Source organism: Lontra canadensis, unplaced genomic scaffold (assembly GCF_010015895.1).
Source record: "Lontra canadensis isolate GAN:19392208 unplaced genomic scaffold, GSC_riverotter_1.0 scaffold29, whole genome shotgun sequence".
Lineage (NCBI taxonomy): Eukaryota > Metazoa > Chordata > Mammalia > Carnivora > Mustelidae > Lontra > Lontra canadensis.
The window spans coordinates 7,722,443-7,735,713 of record NW_022631023.1 but is presented as its reverse complement, the minus strand read 5'-3'; the positions used below and the strand labels follow the sequence as shown (position 1 = coordinate 7,735,713).

The 13,271-nt window shown below is 39.8% G+C and overlaps 2 non-coding genes across 2 annotated transcripts; both read right to left on the bottom strand.

Moving 5' to 3' along the window:
* Positions 1-5,069: 5,069 nt before the first annotated feature.
* On the bottom strand, positions 5,070-5,255 carry LOC116872435. The gene has a single exon (XR_004383641.1). It is a non-coding gene; the product is annotated as a U2 spliceosomal RNA (small nuclear RNA).
* Positions 5,256-8,474: 3,219 nt separating this feature from the next.
* On the bottom strand, positions 8,475-8,582 carry LOC116872433. The gene has a single exon (XR_004383639.1). It is a non-coding gene; the product is annotated as a U6 spliceosomal RNA (small nuclear RNA).
* Between the last annotated feature and the right edge of the window lie 4,689 nt (positions 8,583-13,271).

The following is a 13,271-nucleotide window of genomic DNA, read 5'->3' as shown; positions in this document are numbered from 1 at the left end:
TGTATCTGTTCAGTTCCCAGGCAGCAAATACTCTCCAATTCTCACTTCTGATGGGGCTTTTAAACGTGAGGGACAAGGAAGACCTCCTAGAGGGCAGGGACAGGAGGATACTGGGCAAGAAGAATTGTTCCAGAGCCAGAGGTATTCACATGGGCCAACCAAATAACTTACTCTGTTGCCAGCGAAGGGGGTCCTCACCATTCCTGTTCCCATAGGATTTGATCACTGCTGTGGGCCAAGGACAGCTGGGTGTTCTTCTTGACTCCCCTTTCCAAATGGGGGTTTTTGCTATAACTATTTTTCCTACTGAACCTTTGTATATTGCTCATTTTGAAGCAGAGCTTTTCTTTAGGTGCATGGGTTTCCAAACCACCAGGAGCCCCTCCACACTGATGAATAGCTCTGGACACCATCCACGAAGCAAGGTTTGGAGCTGAAGGGTGTGCTTGAATGGGACTTTGAGGTCGTTGCTTTTGCAAAAGGGATGAATCAGTACTACATGTTGGAAGATAGGTGTATAGATATTTGGGTGGTTGAAAGGGCAAGTTCGATTTTGTGATGGCTTACTTTTCTCTTCCAACGTTCTTCCCTTCCTTGATAGCAGATGTCTTTTGTTGCAGTATGTTGGGATGTCCTGACTGAATTACAAGCTTATTCAGATACTAGAACCTTTATTTTCGGGTCAGACAGTGAGGCCTGGTGCGCATAGAGCCTCTGGCCAGAAGCAGGCCAGCTCTTTTGTTCCATTGTGCCTTTACCAGGGAATGGTTGCGAAACTATGCAGGTAGCATGAACACAGTCCACGTCAAACCACTCTCACTTCTGAGACCAATTACAAGTTTGTGGGATTCCCCAAAGCATCCTCAGTTTCAGTCATTCACTGGAGAGTCTCACAGAACTCAGTAAAAGCTGTTGTACTCGCAGTTACAGTTAATTAAAACAAAAGGATACAGATTAAAATCAGCCAAGGATAGACGTACAGAGGGCAGAGTCCAGGAAAGTACCCAAAGTGGAGCTTCCACTATCCTCTCCCTGTGGAGTCACAATGAATGGCAACATCCATGGAGTGCTGCTAACCAGGAAAGCCCGTCCAAGCTAAGACCAGAGTTCATAAGTCCTGCTGGTTTCCCATAAATTGATTCTCAGTCCCGAGCCCTCCTTGAAGCTGTACTACTACCTCATGACCCAAAGACCCCACCCTAAATGACTTTAAATCACATGGACTTGCTGACATGGCAGCTCCCAGTCTAGACACTACGACTGAGCTTGACAATCTATCGGAAGTAGAAGGCAAGGGCCAGAATGCTCTCGGGGCAGGGTTAAAGCCTTTGGCACACAGAGGTACTCTTCTGTGACAATAGAACCCGAATTTTTAACTGAGCACAAAGTACCCAGAATCAAGAAACCCAACCTCCACCAGAATCCCAACCTCCCATGCATGTGGTTGTGACCATGTGACTTAATTCTAGGCAGTGGGATGTAAAAGTTGGTATTTGCCACTTCCAGGAAGTATCCTTAAATAGAGAAGCTTGTTCTCTTCCCCCTTCATTCATTTTGCTGCCTAGATGGGACTTGAAGAGCTGTCCTGGCCCATAAGGTGAAGCTTCACATTGAGGATGTGAGCAACCAGGTAGAAGGAATCTGGGCTCCTGTTGGCTGGGGCACCTTTCACACAACTGTTTAAAGAAAACATTTGAATCGTGTTTAAGCCACTGGACTTTGGGTTTTCTGTCATTTGCAGCAGGACCTAATTTGCTTGAAACTTACTCTTTTTTTTTTTTAACTTACTTTTATATTGTGTACATCTAGCCTTGTAAAACTCTATGTCCACTCATTACTATCTAAATCACCGCGTGCTATCAGATCCTTCCTGGTCATTGCCTCTCTGTGTCTGGGCTAGCTCCTGCCTCCCCACAATTCTGGCCTTTCATCCTAAGCCTGTATCACATGCAAGCACTTTATTTTCCATTTTCAGCTGAGGACAGGAAGGAACTGTTTTCTGATTATATGATCATCACACTTTCCACGACTAACGAAATTGGAGATTTGACTTAACACATAAACTCTACCTAAATTTTGAGGTTGATTTTCTTGATACGCTTTTTTAAAATTGAAGAACAGATTATTTGTTTCATGAGAATGAAGACTTACAGATCTTTCTAAGATCTGATATTTGAATTTTATCAAAATGTACCAGGGTTCCCTATGCCCAGTTGCTTCACATCATGTTTCCAGAAAGCAGGAAAAACACCAAATCTTCAATTTTTATGTTTTTGGTGTTCTGTGGTTCTTTGTTATGAAGAACATCCTTTGTTCTTCACGAAGACTGTATCACAGCTTTTTCAGATAACTGAGAAGTAATCCTTAAAACTTAAAAGATGAACAAATACTACTTTTTACATTATAAAAACAGGGACTTTATCCTTTTTATTTAAGAATGTGGGACATTGGGATGCGGGTGTCATATGACCTCTGTCACCATCTTCATGGTTTATCAGTCTTGGAATTGGAGGTTGGAGGAGGACAGGAGAGATAACACTAAAACTCCAAAAATCTCACTTCTAATTTGCAACATTAATGATTTGATTTTCTCATTTTCGTGGTAGAAAGGGTGTGTGTGTGTGTGTGTGTGTATCTATATAACACAAAAGTTTGGGATGCCTGGGTGGCACAGTCAGTTATGAATCTGACTTGATTTCAGCTCAGGTCCTGATCTCAGGACTATGGGATCGAGTCTGGGTGGGGCTCTGAGCTCAGTGCAGAGTCTGCTTAAGACTCCCTCTCTGCCACTCCTCAAATAAATCAATCTTTAAAGGGGGTTGGGTCAATAAACCCAAACCAAAAAAGAAAAAAACAGAAAACACAAAAGTTAATTTTCTCATTACTACTTAGGCAAAAATCAATGTTTAAAACCTCAATACATATCAGTAACATGTTTCTTAACTTTGCTCCATTATAAACCTAAGGAAAGAAAAAATGTGCACCACCTGCAGACTGGAAAAGTCATAAAGCCTTAGGAGGGTTACCTAACAGTAATTATTAGACAAGGGCTTGCCAGGGATTTGTTTCCTCAGTGAAAAAAGCCTCATGGAATTTTCTTGCTGAAAGGGACCTAAAAACTTATCACCACGAGTGCCCTCCTTTTCTAGATGAAACAACCAAGACCCTGGGGAAATCAACGTTAATGCCAAAGATCACCCTGCTGATTAACAGCAAAGCCAGAATCAGCACCCAGGTTGGGTCTGGCTCCCGGTCAGGGCCCCTTCGGAACCTGCTGTGTCCCCTCAATGACGGGTACAGAAGTTTGCTACCATCAAGGTTAAGATGAAAGATCTCATAAGCTGCAAATGCACCTTCACAAAATCAACTGGATCCACTTAACTCACGCTCTTCTGGTCAAAAGAAACTTGTGTTCAGGGGAAGCAAAAGGTTTCTGTCTCCAGAGTAATTCAGAAACGATTTTTCTGCCAAACCCAACCAAGGAAAGAACATGTAGGTTTCCAAAGTTCATCAGCAAACACAGATCGCCTGAAGAATAACACCCAGGTCCTCCTAAGATGGTACACGCTTGAAGATGAAAATGACTCAACTTCCTATCTCCCACCACACCTAGCCCATAGTTGTTGTTAAAATTTCTTTTTAATGAATGAAGTATATAAATCATTGCTTTATACCCTGGCATTGTGCCCTTTTCCAAAGAAGCACTTCATAAACATGTGTCTAATTTCCTGTGCTGTCAGAAATATTGTTTAATCATACTGTTAAAAATAAAGACCTCCAGGGCCCACTGAACTAAATTCTCCAAACCACTAGATACTCTTTCCTCTTTGGGCCACTCAGCTGTGCAGCCGGAAATGGATCATGGGGGGAGAGCGGTAGCTCTTCTGCAAATACCCCGGAATGTGGGCTATGTCAGAAAGTGTTTGGAGAATGCCTCCAAAGCTGAGAAAGTAATTCCAAAGCAATATACACACAAAGATATTTGAACCAGAAGCTATGCACTCCAAAACAGATGCATTGAGCACATTCACAGAATATCACATCTTTATCACGTTTAGGAGCTGCAGCCCATTCCTGTGAACCCAAGAATTAAGGTGATTATAAAACATGTGTGCCACAGACTGGTATGCTTGCAATAGATCATGTAGTTTTACATGGATCTTCCTATACAGTAAAATACATATGAAATTGTGATTAAGCTCACAGGCATATGATAAATCTTACCTGATCAATGACATTAGCAAGTTTCAGAAAAAACCTGTTTTCAACAATTGCATCCTGTAAAAGACATGCAATGCCTTTTCTCTAAAAAATATGTATCATCAGTTGAAATCTGAGAACAAAGGTTGAGTGTTGAAGCAACGTTCCATAAACTATCCTCTCCTGTTCTCTGCCAGCTGACAGGGTGGAAATGACCAGCAGGTTTCCTCTCCAACAGGTGAAGGGAGCCTTTTGGATGGGTGGAAGTGTTGGAAAATGGGATTCATTCATAATATACATGTAAATACAGAGATCTGCTAAAACGCATCTACCGTAACCTCACAAGGGGTGAGTCTACTGTATGTCAATTTTCTTCAAGCAAACTCTGTGCCCAACACGGGACTCAAACTCATGACCATGACCCTGAGATCAAGAGTCTCATGCACTACAGACTGAGCCAGCCAGGCACCCCTACTATGTAAATTATATCTCAACAAAGCTGTTTTTAATTTATTGTTTTAATTATTATTATTATTATTATTTTAAAAGATTTATTTATTTATTTTAGAGAGAAAGAGACAGAGAGCATGAACAGGAGGGGCAGAAAGAGAGGGAGAGAAAATCTCAGGCAGACTCCGCACTGAGTGCAGAGCCTAATGCGGTGCTCGATTTCATGACCCTGAGATCACAACCTGAGCCAAAACCAAGAGCAGACACTTAACTTACTGAGCCACGCTATTATTATTTTTTAAGAAGGCTCCATACCCAACATGGGGCTTGACCTCATGACTTCAAGGTGGAGAGTCATGTGCTCTACTCACTGCGTCAGCCAGGCTCCCCAACACCATCACAAGTTTGAAGCCCCAGGAGGGGGGCACACTGTTCCTGGAGGCCCTGCAATTCCAGCTCAATGCATGGAGTGGACAGAGCAAGTTCCTACCCCATCTCCCTGCTCCTAAAATCCATTTAATATATTGTCCTCAGATAAAGGACATATCAGATATTAAACTGATAAGAACAGATGCTAGATCTTAGCCAAAAGACTGAGCATAAAGCTGTTTCTGAAAATAAGAACTAAAAAGAAACAGTTCTTTCAGGACCAGCCCAAGATGACCTTATACACCTAGGTTGACTCATCTGTAAGCCCAGGGTAGCTATTGTACTTTCCACACTGGAGACTCTTTTCTAGTAAGAACATTTTGACATACGAATCTAGATACCGTTATATCAAACCAGGCTGGTGACATTTCAAAAATTAGAATTTACTATTTCTATGTAAACAGAATTATTATTTTGTTAGCCAACTCAAGGTACCAATGCCATGTTCAAGAGTGTGAATACATTATTGAATCGAGGGAAGCAAACAAACCACTTCCTAATCTGGGGAGATGGTGGCATGACTGGCAGCCCAGGAGAGCTTCGGGAGCTTTTCTTGAACCAGACAGCTGTTACGGCAGCTCCTGGGGCAGGACGAGAGGTATTTAGGGTGTAGACTTAAATGCCTCCACTAACAACTGCGGTATGCTGCCTACACACATCTCCATCACCACAGACATGTAAGGAAATTATATTAGGAAAATTCATCTTGTTTAAAGGCACAGGAATGAATGGAATATTCTGGGGTCAACCTGACTAATGTTTCTTCTCATAGCAAGTGGTGCTCCAACTTGGGTGTGTATCAAAATCTCCTGACTTGTGAAAAAGGCAAATTCCCAGGCCAGGCCCCAAGACTGCCAGATTGAATGTCTGGGAACCAGGTCTAGAATCTGAATCTTGAAGGAGCCTCTGAAGTGATTTGTGTTGATGGTCTTCAAAACACAGATGGAGGAACACTGAATAAAGAAGGAGAGAAAGAGGGAAGGAAAGTGAGCAAGAAAGTAGTAGAAAAAGGGAATGAAAGGAGAGAGGGAGGAAGCAAGGAAGGAAGGAAAGAGAGAAAGAATAAGGAGTTAAGAATAAGGAGGGCCCAGTGAAGAAGATGAACACACCTAGTCAGGCCTTGCCTCAAGCACTTCAGCTGAATTTAGTCTTTGATTCTTTCCCAACCTCTAACTTTGTCTCGTCTCTACATATTGTACTGTGCCTTCATCTTTTCCTGCCTCTTAGCCTTGCTTTTAGGTCCTGTGGTGGATGGGGGACCTAGTTTTAAAGGGTTTTCTCTTGCAACCCCACAGCCCCCACCTGCCATGGGACAAGACTGAGCTAGAGGCAGACTAATCCTAGTTCACTCACTGGCCTGTAGGGTGGTTCTCACTTTGGGACCTGGAGAAAAACTTGCAGGGGAGTCTGTGTTCTAAAACCCTCAGGGAGAGAAGCACAGAGTTGGCTGAACTTGACAACCAATCCCCGAATGGAATCCCTTCCCTAGTGAGGACACCTGTCCACTGTTGGATGGGAGAGAGGAATGCCCTCCTGCCTGAGACCCTACACATGGTCATGCACCATTGACTCCTTAGCTCCAGAGATGCTCCTGCTCTCAGTCTTCCTTGGCAACAACCCGTACCATGAGCAATGGCCCTTAGCTTTCTCTGGAAGATTCTGACTCCTCACCAGACCACATGGGTAAACTTTGACAGCCATGTTTGTGACATGTGACCCACTCCCTCAGTCACTGCTGACCAGACCAAGAGTGGACATGTAACCCAAACTGACCCGATCAGAGCCCCTTTTCCTGGAAACTTGCAATTATAACTAAAATATTCTCATCCCAGCATTGGCTGGTTTCTTTTACAGAGAAGTTGAGAAAATTGGGGGGCTTAAGCATAGCTTTTTCCCACACATGAGGAATGAAATATAGGTGAGAGGGAGGAGAGTTGTATGACGGAGAGGGTTCCCCTGGGGTGACTCCACCCCATTTCCCAGTTCAGATCCCTTCCAGGCCCCTGCTGACTTCCTGCACCTTGGATACATCAGATACTCCAGTATCATTGAAATAAAGGGTCCTTTTACCATTTATTCCAGCTCTGACCTGCAGTCAGAGCCCTCACTAATCCAGGTATCAACCAGGTACGATCACATTTCCCTTTGCTTATCTCTATCCTTGTTTTAACTCAAATCCCTTTCTTCTATAGACAGGAAGGCAGACCACATTGTCTTACTTACAGTACAAAATGAGAGCATTCCTCAAAAACTGATTTGGTTTGAATCACTGACTATAATATAATCCGTTGACTATGTTCAAAATTGTAAAATATTATTCATTTTTAAGTGCAAAATGGAACTATGGTTTTGTTTTATTTAAAAAAGAACACTTGGGAAGCCTGGGTGGTTTAGTTGGGGGGCATGTAACTCTTGATCTCGGGGTTGTGGGCTTGAGCACAACATTGGGTATAGAGATTACTTAAAAATAAAATCTTTAAAAATAAAATAAAAAATGAAAAAGAATCCTTGGGCACCTGGGTGGCTCAGTCATTAAGCATCTGCCTTCGGCTCAGGTCATGACCCCAGGGTCCTGGGATCAAGCCCCACATCTGGCTCCCTACTTGGTGGGAAGCCTGCTTCTGCCTCTCCCACTCCCCCTGCTTGTGTTCCCTCCTCACTGTGTCTCTCTCTTTCAAATAAATAAAATCTTTAAAAAGAAGAAAAATAATCTTGTCAGGGTGCCTGGTTGGCTCAGTCCGAAGAGCATGCAATTCTTGATCTTGTAGTCATGAGTTAGACCCTCACATTGGGAATAGAGATTACTAAATTAATGAAATACATACATACATACATAAGAATCTGAATCCTTATCTTTTAGAGTTACATATTGCAATATTTATGCCTGAAATTATAAGATGGCAGGATTTGATTCTAAATAATACTAGAGGGCCAGAAGTAGGTGAGGGAATAGATAAAACAAAGTTCACCTTGAGCTGATAATTGTTGAATACGGGTGACTTGGGTTCATCATACTAGTCTGTTTGCGTTTGCATATATTTTAAATTTTCCATAATAAGAAACTCTAAAAATAAGGATGGAAATTTTTTCAGGGGAATACCTCTGAAATAACATGAAACTATCAACATTCAAAAGTAAGAAGAAGCTTCTTAAATTAGCGATCTAAAAGTAAGACTCTAAAGTCAGTTACCCACAGCGGGAGTGGGTCTCATGCAGCATGTAGTTAGTATGTGAGTAAAAACATGCCATGTGCGTATGACCCCCTTGAATGAAAATAGCATCTTGTGTTCAACTCGTCACAAGATACCATCATGATGTTATCAACTTCAACTCATGATACCATCCAAAATAAAATATTCTAAGATCTATAGATTTCCTTTAAATTTAAACAAAGCACATTTAACTATATACTGAATAGGTTTGCATGTCTTTCTTGCACAGAGATCATGCTAATCTTCCCTGGATCGTTCCAGTTTTAGTCTATGTGCTGCCAAAACGAGCACAAGATACTTAGTAGTTTTTATTTTATTAAAAATTATTTGGTGTATTTCAGAGTAAGAAACATTGCTCAAAGTAGAACATTTTCCAAATAGGTTGAAAGCATGTGTGTCAGAAAATAAAGCATCTTGTGAATTCTCTAATGTCTCCAAAAAGCTCACTGTGTCTGTGCATACCTTCTTATTTAGAGGAGCGAGTAGGAGGGAGGAGGAGGGAGGATGCTTGTTGAGTATTCAAGAGCGGCTGATGATTCTTTATATATTCATTATGGTTAAGAGTGTCTTTTCAGGGGGGTGTGGATCTTAGGAGAAATATTTAGTTTTCCTGTTAACTGTGGTTGTCCATTTCACCCCATGCCAACCCATTTTCAAGGGGACCAAAGTATGTTCTCTGTCAGAGGATCCAAGGGGACCATCTTCTCCTTACATGACCCACAGCTGTCTTGATTTTATGATTACTCTCACACTGTGGACACATTTGGGGGCCCACATCTGAGACTAGAAGTCCCCAGCTTCCCTTTTAGCCTCTGAGTGCCCACTCCTTTATCATTTCCCATCCACAGCACGACTTCCTAGATCGACGGTAGTGCTTACTTTGATTGGACTTTTGCACACACTCCACTCCCAATGGATCTTTCCATGGTAGGATTTTGCTCTGATAACACCTGTGTACTCAAAGCAATGCATTCTATGGTCTAAGTTGTAGCTCCATCGGTTCCAAGGACTAAAAACCCACTCTCTACCTCATGGAAACAAGAAGTCATTGTAAGAACATTTTTTTCATCAAAATGCATCAAGACTAAAAAACAAAACCATTTCTCCATTCAAGAACCTAATGACCTCCTTTATTACATCTTCAGGTGTTCATGAATTAAATGAAGCTAAAGCTTTAGAATTATGAGGATGGCATTTAAAAATATTTTTCTTAATATAAAATATTTACACCACAAAAAATAAGGCAAATAATATAGCTGAATCAATAAACCAATCAATAGTTGGCATCATTTTTCCACAGAGCCATATTTTTTTACAGACATGGTGATATAATAAGAAGTAAAAGCTATATCAAGCCCCCTCCACCCCAAGCCAAGCTAAATTTTAGGTAAATTGCAAATTTCAGACCTTAAAATGATGTCTTAAAGAAATTTAAAAATATAAAATATTTAAGTATATATTTAAATATATTTAAACTTTTATTTACATATTTAATAAATTTAAATGTTTTAAAGAAAAATAGGAGGGCTTTTCAAATCAAAAGTTCTTCTGTGGGTTGTATTTCTGTAGATATGACTGGTTATGGAACAAAGTTTAATATTGTTATACATATTTAATTGTTTAAGACTAACACAGTAAAATTGTTAAGGTCAGGTGTAAGAAAAATTTGATGTCACCTAGTTAGTATGTTTGCACAATAACTTCAGATATTAAACAAATGGTTTTGGAAGATTTTGGTCTAGGACCCTCAAAAAGAAATATATTTTATAAATCTATACAGTAAATCCTGTATGAGCAAGGGCACTCTCTTTTTGTTTTAATTTTATTTTTTCAGTGTTCCAAGATTCATTGTTTATGCACCATACCCAGTGCTCCATGCAATATGTGCCCTCCTTAATACCCACCACCAGGCTCACCCATCCCCCTACCTCCCTCCCCTTCAAAACCCTCAGTTTATTTCTCAGAGCCCATAGTCTCTCATGCTTCGTCTCCCCCTCTGATTTACCCCAATTTGCTTTTCTTTTCCTTCTCCTAATGTCCTCCATGTTATTCCTTATGCTCCACAAATAAGTGAAACCATATGATAATTGACTTTCTCTGCTTGACTTATTTCACTCAGCATAATCTTCTCCAGTCCTGTCTATGTTGAGAAAAAAGTTGAGTATTCATCCTTTCTGATGGAGACATAATGCTCCATTGTATATATGGGCCATATCTTCTTTATCCATTCATCCATCGAAGGGCATCTTGGTTCTTTCCACTGTTGGGCAACTGTGGCCATTGCTGCTATGAACATTGGGGTACAGATGGCCCTTCTTTTCATTACATCTGTACCTTTAGGGTAAATACCCAATAGTGCAATTGCAGGGTCATAGGGAAGCTCTATTTTTAATTTCTTAAGGAATCTCCACACTGTTTTCCAAAGTGGCTGTACCAACTTACATTCCCACCAACAGTGTAAGAGGCTTCCACAAGGGGCACTCTTACTCAGATTCCATTGCTACGGATTGACTGTTTCCTCAACATTCATATGTTGACGCCTAGTCCCCACTGTAATGATATTTGGAGGTGGGGCTTCTGACAGTTAATGAGGTGATAAGGTTGGAGTCCTTACCAATGGGATTAGTGCCCTCAAAAGAAAAGACACGAGGGATTTCTCTCTCTCTCTCTCTCTCTCTCTCTCTGACGTGAAGTTCTGACAAGAAGGTGGCCCTCACCAGACACTGGATATGCAAGTGCCTTGATTCTGGACTTCCAGCTTCCAGAACTGTAAGAAGTAAATTTTTGTTGTTTAAGCTACTCAGCCTATGGTAATTTGTTATAGCAGCTGGAACTAAGACACTCATCACACCAGATGGAGTGACCAGTGACAAAGTCTCTGTAACATCAACAAGCTGAGTAATTTTGTTGGACTTGATTGTTAGTGTCTCCTCTGTGGTAGACAATTTCTTCTTTCTTTCCCCTCACAGCATTAGTTTTTCCTCAACAGCATTATTGAGGTATAACTGGTGGACAATAAACTATAAATACTTAAAGTATAAAATGTTGTTTCAGCATGAGTATATATCCATTGAAACAATTACCACAATCAAGATAATGAACATATGCCTCACTCCAAAAAATTTCCTTGTGCTCTTTTTAATCTCTTCCTGCTACCCTCCTAAAACATTCTAAGAGACACTTGTTGGGATGTGGTTTTTGAAATACAATCTGACTCAAATAAACAGTTCAGAGAAACCACCTGTCCCATACATGTGAGCATCACCATATGGCACACAGAATTACCAGAGGTATATTCTCTTAACTAAAAATTTTATTTTTATAATTCACATACCATAAAATCATCCTTTCGAAGTAAAAATAAAATTAATTTCAGAGTACATTCACAAAGCTGTGCAACTATTGCAATGATCTAATTCCAGAACATTTCCATCATTCCCAAAGGGAAATTCTGTACCCATTAGCAGTCAGTGCCCAATCTCTCCTTCTTCCAACTCCTGGAAACCACAAATCTGTTTTCTGTTTCTATGCATTTGCCTGTTCTGAACATTTCATATAAATGGAATCATACAGTATGTGGCTTTCCTCACTTACCATGTTTTCAAGATTCATCCATGTTGTACTTTATATGGATATTTTGTTCCTTTTTATGGCTGAATAATTTTTCACTGTATGGATAGGCCACCTTCTCTTTTTTCATCCATCAATTGATGGACATTTAGATTGTTTTCACCTTTCAACTATTATGAATAATGCTTTTATGAACATTCATGTGCAAGTTTCTCTGCAGTCATATTGTTTTCATTTCTGCTGGGTGTATACCTAGGAAGGGAAATGCTAGGTCATATGGTAACTCTATGTTGAACTTTTTGAAGAATTGCCAGACTGTTTTCCAAACCAGCTGCAGCATTTTACATTCCCCATAGGTAAATTATGAGGGTTCCAATTTCTTCACATCCTGGCTGACACTTGTTATTACTTGCCTTTTTTTTTTTATTATAACCATCCTAATGTTGTGAAGTGGTATCTCATTGTGGTTTTGATTTGCATTTTCCTAATGACTAATGATGTCATGCCTCTTTTCATGTGCTTACCAGTCATGTGTACATCTTTTTTAGATAAATGTCTATTCAAGTCCTTTTCCCATTTTAAAAGTTGGGTTATTTATCTTGTTATTAAGTTTTGAGAGTTCTTTACATACTCAATGTACAAGTCTTCTATTTGATATATGATTTGCAAGTACATTTTCCCATTCTGAGTTGTCTTTCAAATTTCTTAATAAAGTTCTTAGAAGCACAAATGATTTTTATTTTGATGAAGTAAAATTTCACTGTTTTTTCTTCTGTTGTTTGTGCTTTTGGTATCATATCTAAGAATTCATTGCCAAATCCAAGGTAATGAAGATTTATCCCTATGTTTTCTTCTAGATGTTTTATAATTTAGCTTGTACATTCAGCTCATTGATCCATTTTGAATTAATTTTTATGTATGGTGTGAGTCAGGGCTCTAACGTCATTCTTTTCTCTGCACCATTTGTTGAAAAGACTATTCTTTCCTCATTTAAATTGACTTTGCACTCTTGTTAAAATTGACCATAGGTGTTTGGGTTTATTTCTAAACCCACTAGAGACTGCTTCATCTAACAATAGCAGAATACATATTCTTTTCAAACTCACATGGAACATTCACTAAGATAGGCTATGTATTGGACCATAACACAGACCTAAACCAATTTAAAAGAATAAAAATCATACAAAGTGTCCTTTCAGGCCACAGTGGAATTAAACTAGAAATAAATTTAAAAAATAGCTAAAATATTTTGGCATTAAACAACACATTTCTAAAGAACACATGGGTTAAAGAGGAAGTCCCAAGAGAAATTTTAAAATATTTTAGACAAAATAAAAATGTAAATACAACTTATCAAAATTTGTGGGATGAAAGGAAATTTATAGTATGAACTATATATATTAGAAATAA